The following is a 12,168-nucleotide window of genomic DNA, read 5'->3' on the forward strand; positions in this document are numbered from 1 at the left end:
CAGACGAAAAGAGCATCAAACTGGATCAAACTATAGATAAGGGGTACCTCATAGGATATAGTGAGACCTCAAAGGCATACAAAATCTACATTCCTAGCAGCAGGAAAATTGTAGTGAGACGAGATGCGAAGTTCATGGAGGATATAGTTTTAAGGAAATCACGAGAGATGCCAACAAAAGGTTAGTCAATAGATGTTCCATTAGTCCAACAACAATAGGGGCAGCAAGGAGGACAAGTAGGAGGATAGACACCTGGATCGAGTACAGTGACTAGTACCAACATTTCCTCTGAAGAAGGAAATCTAGATAGTTCTTAGCATATGGAACAACAGGACCAGGAGAAGGAGTTGATTGAGCCTCCCACCACTAGTGATAGAACCAATAGGGAAGTACGATAGACGATGAGTGACACAAAGGAGTTTGTTGGAGCTTCTATAACCGAGAAGAGGTAGCATAGACAGCCTGACAGGTACCAGGCCTTGGTAGCACAAGTTGAAGAACCCTCTAGCTTTCAGGAAGCCATTCAACACCAAATTTGGGTGGATACCATGGTATAAGAGTATAGTTCTATCATGACGAATGATTTATGGGAAGTAGTACCTAGACCAGAGGATAGATCAATTGTAGGATCAAGGTGGATCTACAAGATCAAGTATGTTGTAGATGAAAGTAGAGAAGTACAAGGTTAGGTTCATAGCAAAAGGGTACACATAGAAAGAAGGAGTATACTATGAAGAAACCTTCGCCCCAGTAGCCTGATATACCTCGATCAAATCTATTATATCCCTAGCAGCTCAAGTGGGATGGGATATTCACTAGATGGATGTCAAGGCAACATTTCTAAATGACGTGATAGAATAAGAGGTGTATATAGAACAACTCGAAGGCTTCGAAACACATGAAAAGTGAACTCATGTGTGTATATTAAAGAAAACCATCTATGGGCTCAAGCAGGCACCCAAAGCATGGTATGGTCGGATTGATAGTTACTTGCAGGAGTTGGGATTTGTCAAGAGTAATGTTGATCCTAATATCTACTATTTAATGGTAGAGAATGAGCCAATTTGGTGTTATATGTGGATGACTTGTTTTTAACAGGGTCATCTAGGCTCATACAGGACTGCAAGAAGAATCTTGAAGGAGAATTCGACATGAAGGATATGGGGTTGATGCATTATTTTCTAGGGTTGGAAGTTTGGCAGAAGAATGGGAAGATCTTCCTTGGGAAAGGAAGATATACTATAGAAATACTGAAGAGATTCAGAATGCAGGATTGTCAACACATGGCTACTCCCATGATCACCAACTAGAATGAAATAGATGCATTAGGAGACAATGAGGTGGACCCCACCTTGTATGGACAACTCATTGGGTCTCCCATATATTTGGTCAGCACTAGGCTAGACATTTGCTTCGCTGTCAACACCCTTAGTCAATTCATGGTGGAACCGAAAAGGGTGCATTGGGCAGCAGCTAAGCACATTTTGAGGTATGTGCATGGAACAGTCATATATGGGTTGAGATACTCCCCAGGGGATGACATCAGATTGAATGGATTCTCAGATGCAAATTGTGCAGGTAGTTCAGTAGAACATAAAAGTACCTTTGGGTACTAATTCAGTGTTGGATCAGGAATGATCTCTTGGTGTAGCGAAAAGCAGAAGTCGGTAGCTATGAGCTCAGCAGAAGCTGAATATATGGCAACCAACACAGTGCCATGCAAAGCTATATGGCTTAGAAAATTGCATATGATTTTGTTAAGAAAAAGGATGGAAGCAACCAAGATTTTCTATGATAATCAGAGTTGTATCAAACTCTATGAGAATCCAATATTTCATGATCGGTCAAAACACATTGATATCATATGTCACTTTATCAGAGACTGTGTTCAGTGTGGGGCAGTACAACTGCAGTATGTCCCCACAGGAGATCAGGTAGTAGACGCACTCACAAGACATTAGGAAGAGCTAAATTCATTCAGTTCAGAGAGTAGATGGGTATGGTAGAGAATCTATTTCAGTAGCAGAAACAGGTAATTTCTCAGTTATAGTGGTAGGGAATGAGAGAGAGTTGCAATACAAATGCAGTGTTGGCAGTGGCAGGGTTAGGAAGAGTACATATGCAAAATTTGCGCAGTTTTTGGTAGGTAGTGATGTTAGACATCAACAACACAGAGGGATGTGTTACAAAACTAGGTGATGCTTCGGTAGGTTGCATTGCTAGAGTGCATTCCTCGCTAAGAGGGAGTGTTGATTTCTGGTAGCATCAAATGTACTCTAAGTCTCAAATTTTGTAGGGAGGCTTGGGCACATGTATTCCAAAGAACCCATAAAACGTTTTGGGAAATTCCACCCGGAGACAATTTTATTAAAATAATTAATTATTTTCAATGGGACCATAAGTCTAAACTTAGGAAATTGAAATAATTAATGGGTATTAATCTAAATTGTGGGTGTAACTTCTAGAAGAAGACAAAGATCGAGTCCAAATGATCTGAGCCATTGATTAGAATCTAATATGGGTCGTTGGTTCTCAACTGGAAGATTATAAGAAGGAAATTGAGGGGCATTTGGAAAATACACCAGAGGCAGATACTCAGTTGCCCGAGTAAGATTGATTTTCTCACTGGTCGAATTTCAGCAAGAGAAAATTGAATCAGAGGGAGAGTTGCAAGTGAGAAAGAGAGAGAGAAGGTATTAACACGAGTTTGAAGGTCAAGAGAAGAAGACACATAATAGAAGGAGTAAAAAAAAGAGGCTATGACGCAGAGGAGGGAAAATGCAGAGGCAGTGTGACACTAGACTGCGTAGTTCTCACGCAGGGGCTGACGCAGTGAGACATAGAGGGTGCAGTAGGTCCTCTCCTGGATCAGGAACTTGTCGAGAAGTGCATTATAGACATTTTTGGGCACTGCAACCCCAATCAAACATGTCCATAAACCAAGGGCTCCTAAGTCCCTAAAATTGTTGTTTCATACCCTAAAGGAACAAGGTCAGCTAATTACATCATCTCCCAGAAGTTCTCCACAAGAAACTGCTCAGAACTGGTCAAAACTGGACCATACAGGTTGCTCAATGCTAAGGGTGCGATGCATCCCACCTGCACAGTGAAAAGGGTGCGATGCATACTGAAAAGCCCTTCTGTAGGGTGTGATGGGCGAGAGTGGACAAATGGCAGAGACAGTTTGCGAGGTGGATGATCACGGAATCTTCCAGAAACTTCTCCTATGACACTTGCCTCTCTGAATTCGCCCAGGGATGAGTAAGAGATCATCAATCTCCAAGTGGAATCAATAACTATCAGAGAGAGGACACTAATCAAAATCCCAGAAGCTGACTCACCCCCCTGCAATCATCTATATATGGATCCCTCATCCCAGAGATCCAGAGGCTGGAATTTTGTATCTTGTAAGGAAGTGTTGTTGGTTTCTTGTTGGAATATCATAGTGTTGGGTGATCTAAGCTTTTCATGAGGTGAAAGAAGGGCTTTCATGCTGGAGGATGACGCTGGGTCAGAACAATTGGTTGTGCTCTTTGAAGCTGGGTAGACAAAGGAGAAGCGGCAAGGATCTGTCAGAAGGGAGAGGAATCGAGCAAGGAACCAAGCGCAAGACTGAGGTTGGTGTCCTTCATTCCACTTTTATCTACTTCTCATAAAGGAAAACGAAAGTAGTTTTAGTTTGTTTGTTTCTAAGATAGTTACCAGTCTTAGTGGGACTAGCAGCTCCGAGTGGACACTAGATTTCCCGATAACAAAATGGCGACTCCACTGGGGAGCGAATAGATTGTTTTTTTGTCTGTATTTGTTTGTTTTATAAACTTACAGACGGAGCCTAAAGTCAAGCTAGCTAGCCTTCGAACTGCATTTGCTATGCAAGTGAAAAGTAGATCAATGCTGCTTCAGTCTATCTCCGGGTTTTGTTTATAAACTGAACAATCGATTTGCAAAATTTCTAATTGCCCTAGTGGTGGCTCTAGTAACCTCATTAGATCAGCCCCTGTGATTTCTATTTACTGTACATCACTTGCCCAGCCTAAATCCCTGAACTGAGCTGCAAACTGTGACCCGGAACCCAGTTGAAGTCTCGTCTCTGGACCATCTCACCTTTTACTCTTGGGAATCTGGATGCATTTCACTTCCCGTGTGCAGTAGGTGCATTGCATCGCACTTTCCCTGTGTTACAAGTGTGCTGATCAGAAAAGACCTCTTCTGCTCTCAGATTTTGGTTTCTGTGTTCACTCTCTTCAGCTCTATTCAGAGTTTTGCTGTCTGTGATCAGTATACCACGGTTGAAACCCCCTTCCTTTCCATATTTCCGCCTCCATTGTGCAAAGAACTGTGAATGTTTTTATGTATTTTCTGCCATTTTCAGTTCTCTTTTACAAAGTAGTAGCATAGTTGAACTGTCATCTTTTGATTTGAAAGTGTCGCAAGTGTCGTTTTCAGTAAAAGAAAAGAATTCTATTGTTCTTGATGGTCAATTATATAGTTACTCTTGTATTTGATTTGAATTAGTAGTTTTTCAAGTGTCGAAAGCAGTTTTCAATTCAAAATAGTAAAGTGTCGTCATTATCTTCCTTTCGTTTTTGAAGAGAAATTTGTTAGTACTGTCGTTTTGAAAAGATAATTCAGATTTGTACTTAGCATTCTTCTTGTCATTACACATTAAGAAAGCTGAAAACAAATACATGCATGTATTTGCATTTAGACTGCTTGTTCGTTTGATTTAGGACAGTGCATATAGTGTGTGCTCTCTGCTCTATGTTGAAAGAATATCATCTCTCTTTCTTTAGTAGCTAGGATTTTCATTGCAAAAAGAAGATTAAACGGTTGTTTATCATCTTAGATTTCATTTTAGGAAGTGTACATCTACATCACGTGGTGAACCTGAAAGGAAAATTTCTTAAGAAAGAACAACTGTAAAATAAATTTAATGAACCTAAAAACGCTTTGGAACCTAATGCACAACATCTAGAAGTCTAGGCTAGAGACGTATTCCGGCGTCGTAAAGCCTGGTAATTGTCGCTTTCACTGTTGGTTGGGTGATTCCTCCTCTTTGAGACGAAAAGTGCCAGTACGGACTTGTGCTCCCACGTACCGTCGAGTATATATTGGGAGACCACAATAGGCTATATCCTTTATCAATAGGAAGCCGTGTCTGCCACCCTATCGATCGCAATGCACTGAACACAACATTCGGGAAGCTTGACTGCTGTACGGTAAAAAGTATTCTGCAGTTTCGCGATTGGTTTGGTAATCCCTCTGTCTATATTTCCAGAGTAGTCTCCTTCGTTCCTTTTCAGATTCCTTAAAGGAAAAGGTCCATCTGAGCACTTGTCACTTTAGGCTCATTAAAAATCGAAGGCAACTAGAGTCATCTTTTGTTTTTTCTCGAACTCTTAAAAATTGAAAAAAAAAGTTGTGTCAAAGCATCTAAAATTTATTTTAATTGGAATAATATCACCATTCCCACGTTGGTCTTAGGTTGAGGGAAATGGAGTCCACCAACCAAGGATTTCTCCTTGGGGGAAATCCTAGTCCTTTCTCCTCTTGGGGAGATGTTGGTGCACCTCATATGGCCACATTTTCACTTCCAGGATTGACGATTGGCTTGACAATATGGCTCTTCTCGACCTCCGTCGTTCAGAACACCGTTATTCCTGAGCAATCAAGTCAGCAACTGAATGATACTAAAGTTACCCCCAAACCTTCTACTTCATCCAATTCTCCCTCTCCTCCTTCCTCTTCGCTTGATAAAGCTGGTAAGGCCAAAAATCAAGTAACTAAGAAGGAGAAGAAGGGGAAGGAGAAAGAGAAGAAAAAGAAGGAGCCAAAGGCGAAAAGGGGTAACTAGGCATCGTTTAGTGAAAATCCACACACTGCACCATCCAAGCCTAAATCTCCATGTGTCATTTGCAAAGGAGACCACTATCACTGAGATTGTCCTTGCATCCCTCAGATCTTAAGGGACTGGTCTCCTCGTTTTCACAACCCGGTGTCATCAACTTCTGAAGACCATGTTGAAAGTACACCATCAACTAGTGAGAATGAAGCATTTGGACAAAAAAGGAAATGTAAATTTCCTTGTAAATTATGTGAAGGTGATCACGCCGTCCACCGTTGTCCCTTCCTAGACGAAGCTAAAAGAGTTTTGGATAACCGTCTGGCTTCGCCACTATGGCTTCCTCTTGGATACAAGAAACTCTTGCTGAGTCCATCGCTAGTTGAAAATCTGACCAACACGCCATTGTGGTCGGTCGAAGCATCTGTCATTGAAGATAAACCCGCTGAATCCATACCAGACGAAAGTCAAAAGGTTGAGGCGGCAGTCGACCTGGTCTTGTCTTCGGAAGGTCTATCTTCAGATGACACAATCACCGAAGAGAATGAGAACAACACCGTCCAAATTCTTTTCATAAACACAGACTTCGATGAACATGGGGGCAGTCTACCCATTCCTTTACCGCAGGAAGGAAGTTCGTCAGAGTCATATCCAGCCGTCTATTCGGTCCCACGTCTAAGCAACCTAGTCGTTTCTTTCGATTGGAATCTACTAGGTAGACCCCAGGTATCGGCCAATGTACCATTCCAAATCATTGTACAAGCTTACAAAATGATCATGGTCGGTACCATCATAGATTAAGGGGCTTTTGTGAATATCCTTTCCTCAATTGCTTGGGAAGCGCTTGGTTCGCCATCGCTTCTGCCTGAGATGAGAAATCTGACAGGCTTCGAAAAAGGAACCAGTCGACCATTAGGGATCCTTCCCAATGTGCCCATGACGTTGAGAAGGAAAACTGTTTACATGAACGTAATGGTAGTCCGAGGACCTCTAGATTATAATCTACTCCTTGGGCATGACTATATTTATTGCATGGGAGCCATTGTCTCCTCACTCTTTAGAGTAATGTGTTTTCCACATGAAGGCCGAGTGGTTAAGCTCGTAGACCAGCTTTCGTTCCCTGGCTCACACATAGAAAATAGTAAAATTCCATCCCTAAATGGTCTTTTCACGCAAGGAATGTCTCATCAATCTCCAGTCCGTCCACCTGAAGAGCGCGAGTGATTCGAGAGGACATGACTGAAACCCAGGGGGCATGCACCTTGGTCTGTTTCGGCAGGAAAACATTGGGTATAGGGTAGGTTTCCGCGGAGGATATATGACTAGTCTGACACACCTGTCCATTTAGGAAAATGGGATTAGACTGGAATAAGATTCCCTCGTCAAAGTTATGTGGGTGGAGGCGACCGCGCCACTCACCTTTGTCTATTTCAGTAGACATCTCCAAGGAAGCATTTTGTCTGCAACGCGGATGGGGAGCTTTCATATGGTAACCTGGAAACTTTTCGCTATACCTGGGGGCATGCAAACCTTTTTGCATGCAATTGAAGGGCGACCATTTATTTCCATAGTTTGTAGTTTCTCAACCCTTTAAACTCGTAGGATTGGTCGTTCCTAACTTGCATAAAGAAAGGATCCGGGGAAAAGCTTTGAAAGGTGCAAGCTCCATAAAAAATGGCATCTTAGATGAGATATCCTTATTATACGACTGGCACGAGCAACTTTTATGTGGAGTTCAAGCTCATTAAAAATTAAACATAAGCAATGAGCAAATGTTCCCCCAGAGTTTAAGCTCATTAAAAAATGAACCAATTTCCAGTAAATAACCATTGTGAATACATTATCATCAACTTTTGAGCCCTGGTCGTGTTCTCATCATCACCTCCACTCTGTTTTAGCTGATCATTCACCTCCATTTGATTGTTTTCCCCTTTTTGAGGAACAGCTACGAAGAGTGATCCTGTTAGCCATCCTTGTGACACTTCCGTGAATGGAAAATTCCAAACCTTACATGGAACCAGCTGCTACCTGAAATTATCACTCGTTCCTAAAAAACGAGTCTCCTTTAAGCTCTTTTCACCTGACTCGTAAAATATGAAAAGATTGCCGAGCGATTGGCCTCTCCAGCTCGTTAAAGTGACCGGAAGTGCTATCCCTCCTATAGATTTTAATCTTTTTGGACCTGAGGGATTATTACACAAAAAGATCGAGCGCTTGTCTTGTTCGGCTCGTTAAAATTACCGAAAATTCATCCCTTTCGTATTATTTTATACTTTTTCGGACTTAAGGGATTATATGACGAAAAAGGATTATTGGAGTTTCCTTTACGTCCCTTTCAGACTCTCTAAAATTGAAAAGGACCGAGTTATATTTGTCTTTAAACTCATTAAAACCGAATAGCGACAAACTTGTGCATACAGACAAGAACGAGTTTCACTGTTGCTAGGCTCGTTAAAATATAGCGATGGGTTTGCCCGAATGGCAAATTATAGAACAAGCATATGTTATCCTCCTCAAGCTTGAAAAAAATAAAGAGGTACTGGTCAGCAATGACTGGGGAAAAATTGGGAAGAAAACTTGAAAAAACTTTATTGGTAGTAAGTCGCTCTTGAACATGACAGTTTCACTCTGCATCCGAGTTGGGTTTGGTTGTTCCGTTCACTGGTCATATCACCATTGGTCCATCACACCATCCATATTTGGGGTTAACGCTACCAATCCATGTCAGTGTCGCCGGTATGTTCAAGAGAAGTCGCTCAGAGAATTCACCTGTGTCTCATCCGTTGCAATACATTCACGCTCCATACTTTCATGATCGCCACCCTGAACCCTATATCATCAGATCATTTTCACCTCCAAAATCATTTACTCCATTCCATGTCGTAGATGTGGGATTCATTAAGGCCCTCTTACGGCGGATCACTTCTTGTCGACATCAGTTCATTATCCAATAAGTCGACTTAGGAACAACCCTTTCAGTACTTTGAAGCTTGCATGCCTCAATGGCAAGTTTCTCACTTCCGGCCACAGGTTTACATCAATGGCCTTCGACCGAAAGATTTTGCGCGGTGTTCGACGTCAAGCCCCTTATTCACACCACGCGAATTGTACTATAGTACCTTGAGGGTCATCATCATTATCGGTGATTCCTCTCGTGCATGTTAACAACTTACATCATTGGCTGGTAATCAGGCGATGTCTTTCCATGTTCGACTCCAGAACATCTTTCACACAGATCGACTTGTACTCCAAGTGAAGATTGAACGAGTTTGAAGACCCCGGATCTAGTTTCATCCATCCGGGCTGCGATATATTCAGGAAAATAAAGACACCAAATGTACATTGTTGCTGCACAGATGATCATCCGAATCAAAGGATGATGACTCTATCAGAATCATCGGTGTCCCGCACAGACGATTGTCTGTCTTATGTACATGAAAATGAAATTATAAAGCTGAGCATGGGAATGCCCGCCTCATCTAGATCATGAAAAATATTATGAAGATAATGTATTGTATTGTATCTTATTACAGGTCGCCTTCCAGCTCGAAGAAACTTCGGATCCTCATGATAAAGCATTTCACATGACATCAAAAGATTAACGACCTCATGCTTTAGGGGGCAACTGTTATAGACATTTTTGGGCACTGCAACCCCAATAAAACATGTCCATAAAACAACGGCTCCTAAGTCCCTAAAAGTGTTGTTTCATACCCTAATGGAACAAGGTTAGCTGATTACATCATCTCCCAGAAATTCTCCACAGGAAACTACTCAGAACTAGTCAAAACTGGACCATACAGGTTGCTCAGTGCTAAGGGTGCGATGCATCCCACCTGCCCAGTGAAAAGGGTGTGATGCATACTGAAAAGCCCTTCTGTAGGGTGCGATGGGCGAGAGTGGACAAATGGCAGAGATAGTTTGCGAGGTGGATGATCATGGAATCTTCTAGAAACTTCTCCTATGACACTTGCCTCTCTGAATTCGCCCAGGGATGAGTAAGAGATCATCAATCTCCAAGTGGAATCAAGAACTATCAGAGAGAGGACACTAATCAAAATCCTAGAAGCTGACTCACCCCCCTGCAATCATCTATATATGGATCCCTCATCCCAGAGATCCAGAGGTTGGAATTTTGTATCTTGTAAGGAAGTGCTATTGGTTTCTTGTTGGAATATCATAGTGTTGGGTGATCTAAGCTTTTCATGAGGTGAAAGAAGGGCTTTCATGCTGGAGGATGATGCTGGGTCAGAACAATTGGTTGTAATCCTCTTTGCTTTTCTTGATATTAATAAAGCTATTCAAGTTTTCCTCCACATTCTTGTATGTTTGAAGATATATGGATTTGTGTGGTCAATATACATCTGGTCCTATATTGTTTATGATTGCAGATCTCTGCTCTTCGATAGTATTATGCTGCTTTGATTCCACAGGTGCTCTTTGAAGCTGGGTAGACGAAGGAGAAGCGGCAAGGATCTGTCAGAAGGGAGAGGAATCGAGCAAGGAACCAAGCGAAAGACTGAGGTTGGTGTCCTTCATTCCACTCTTATCTACTTCTCATAAAGGAAAACGAAAGTAGTTTTAGTTTGTTTGTTTCTAAGATAGCTACCAGTCTTAGTGGGACTAGCAGCTCCGAGTGGACACTAGATTTCCCGATAAAAAAGTGTCTGTAAAATTTCTCACAAAGAATCCTCTTCTATTCTACTGGTTGTATCTTGTACATGAGATTTTTGTTGAATAATAATAATAAAACCCTCAGATCTGCTGCACTGATTTTCTCGCATTGGGTTTTTTCGGGGACATTTGTCAAAAAATAATAGTGTTATTGTGTTGTATTTTATTTCTTGACATTTTTCTTGTTTCCGCATTATATTTAATTAAGTGAAGACTACAATGTATGTATTTCAATATTTTCCGTTGATCCAGGTGGCTCTAGCAACACACACACAGGACAAAGAGGACTCAGGGAAGCTCAAAAATCAAAATGATCAGAATGCTTTCGAACCAGGACCAAAGCGTATATCATCGTGGTCACGGTGGTGTGAACAATTCGTCAAACCGAGTCCGTATGCGAAAGTTAGAAGCAGTCAAAGTGCGGTAGACTTTTTGGTGACTGGGCAGGTTAATAAAGACACAATTTGGACTTTTCCCGGTGGACGGAATTCGGTGAACTCTGGCCAGATTTCGGGCCAAATTGTGGCCTTGTTAAAATGACCCCTATGGTAAAAAACGAACTTCGAGAAAACGTGCAATTTGTTTTATGTAACAAAAAAAATATAAAAAAAGGGGGGTGGGGGCCACCAACCCCGCCACCCCCTCTGCTCATAACCAACATATATATGAAACAGTTGATATGGTGGGTGGGCCGCCCAAGGCGGGCCCGACCCAACCACCTTATTTAATTTAAAAAAATAAGTTTTTTTTAATGTAAAATGGGAGGGGGCGTGGTTTGACCGCTCGACCTCCCTAATAAACGGATCGTAAACCAACGCGTCAACAGCTTTCACATTGAAATATTCACCCAGAAATTTAATATAAACTCGTCCTTTTCCTAGTGCACCTAGAGATGGAGGAACCATGAGCGGGCATGGATTTCGAGACAGGAGGAGGATGTGCACACAGTTCGAGGCAACATTTTGCAGGAGGGCCGAATTTTCACTTTGTCAGATTTTGATAAATTTTATATGGTTTCAGAACTCCTCGATGCCACGAATGTAATGGAATTGTCTATGTCTCCATCAGAGTTTTGAATTTTCCAGCCATTTTCAGTATGAGGGTGGAACCATGATTGCTGCAAAAACAGGGAGAAGAACCATGATCCATGAAATTTTCCTAAGGAGGTAATTTTTCTCCATGTCGGAATATAGTCAAGTTTACAGTCGTTTTTCATGTTTTTTTGTAGGGATCGCAATGGCGAAGTCAGATTCACCTTTGGAGTTGCAGATTTCCAATCCACCCATGGAGCAGAATCTTTGAGGAATCTAGGGGGAATCTAAAAGATTCCTTGAGCCCCAGATTCTCAACTTCTCAGAATTCAAAAATTGGACAGTCGATTTTGCACTATTTGACGTCACAAATCTGATGGTGCATTCAGATTTCTCATTCTCTCATTCTATTCTTCAACCACTTTTCTAAGTGGAATGTAGGTGTCAACATCCATGTGCAAGTAGTCATGCAATTGATGCCGTGAGATCGATGGTCCGAACAGCTTCAGCAGTTTGACATCTACTTCATTAGATGCCCCTTGGTTGCGAGGTATATGTAGAGTTCATGTACTTCTTTTGCTCCGCATTGTGCTGCACAGGTCCTTGATTGATGTTTGATGT

Source organism: Pinus tabuliformis, chromosome X (genome assembly GCF_031772625.1).
Source record: "Pinus tabuliformis cultivar Carrire ecotype Pingquan chromosome X, CPIR1, whole genome shotgun sequence".
Lineage (NCBI taxonomy): Eukaryota > Viridiplantae > Streptophyta > Pinopsida > Pinales > Pinaceae > Pinus > Pinus tabuliformis.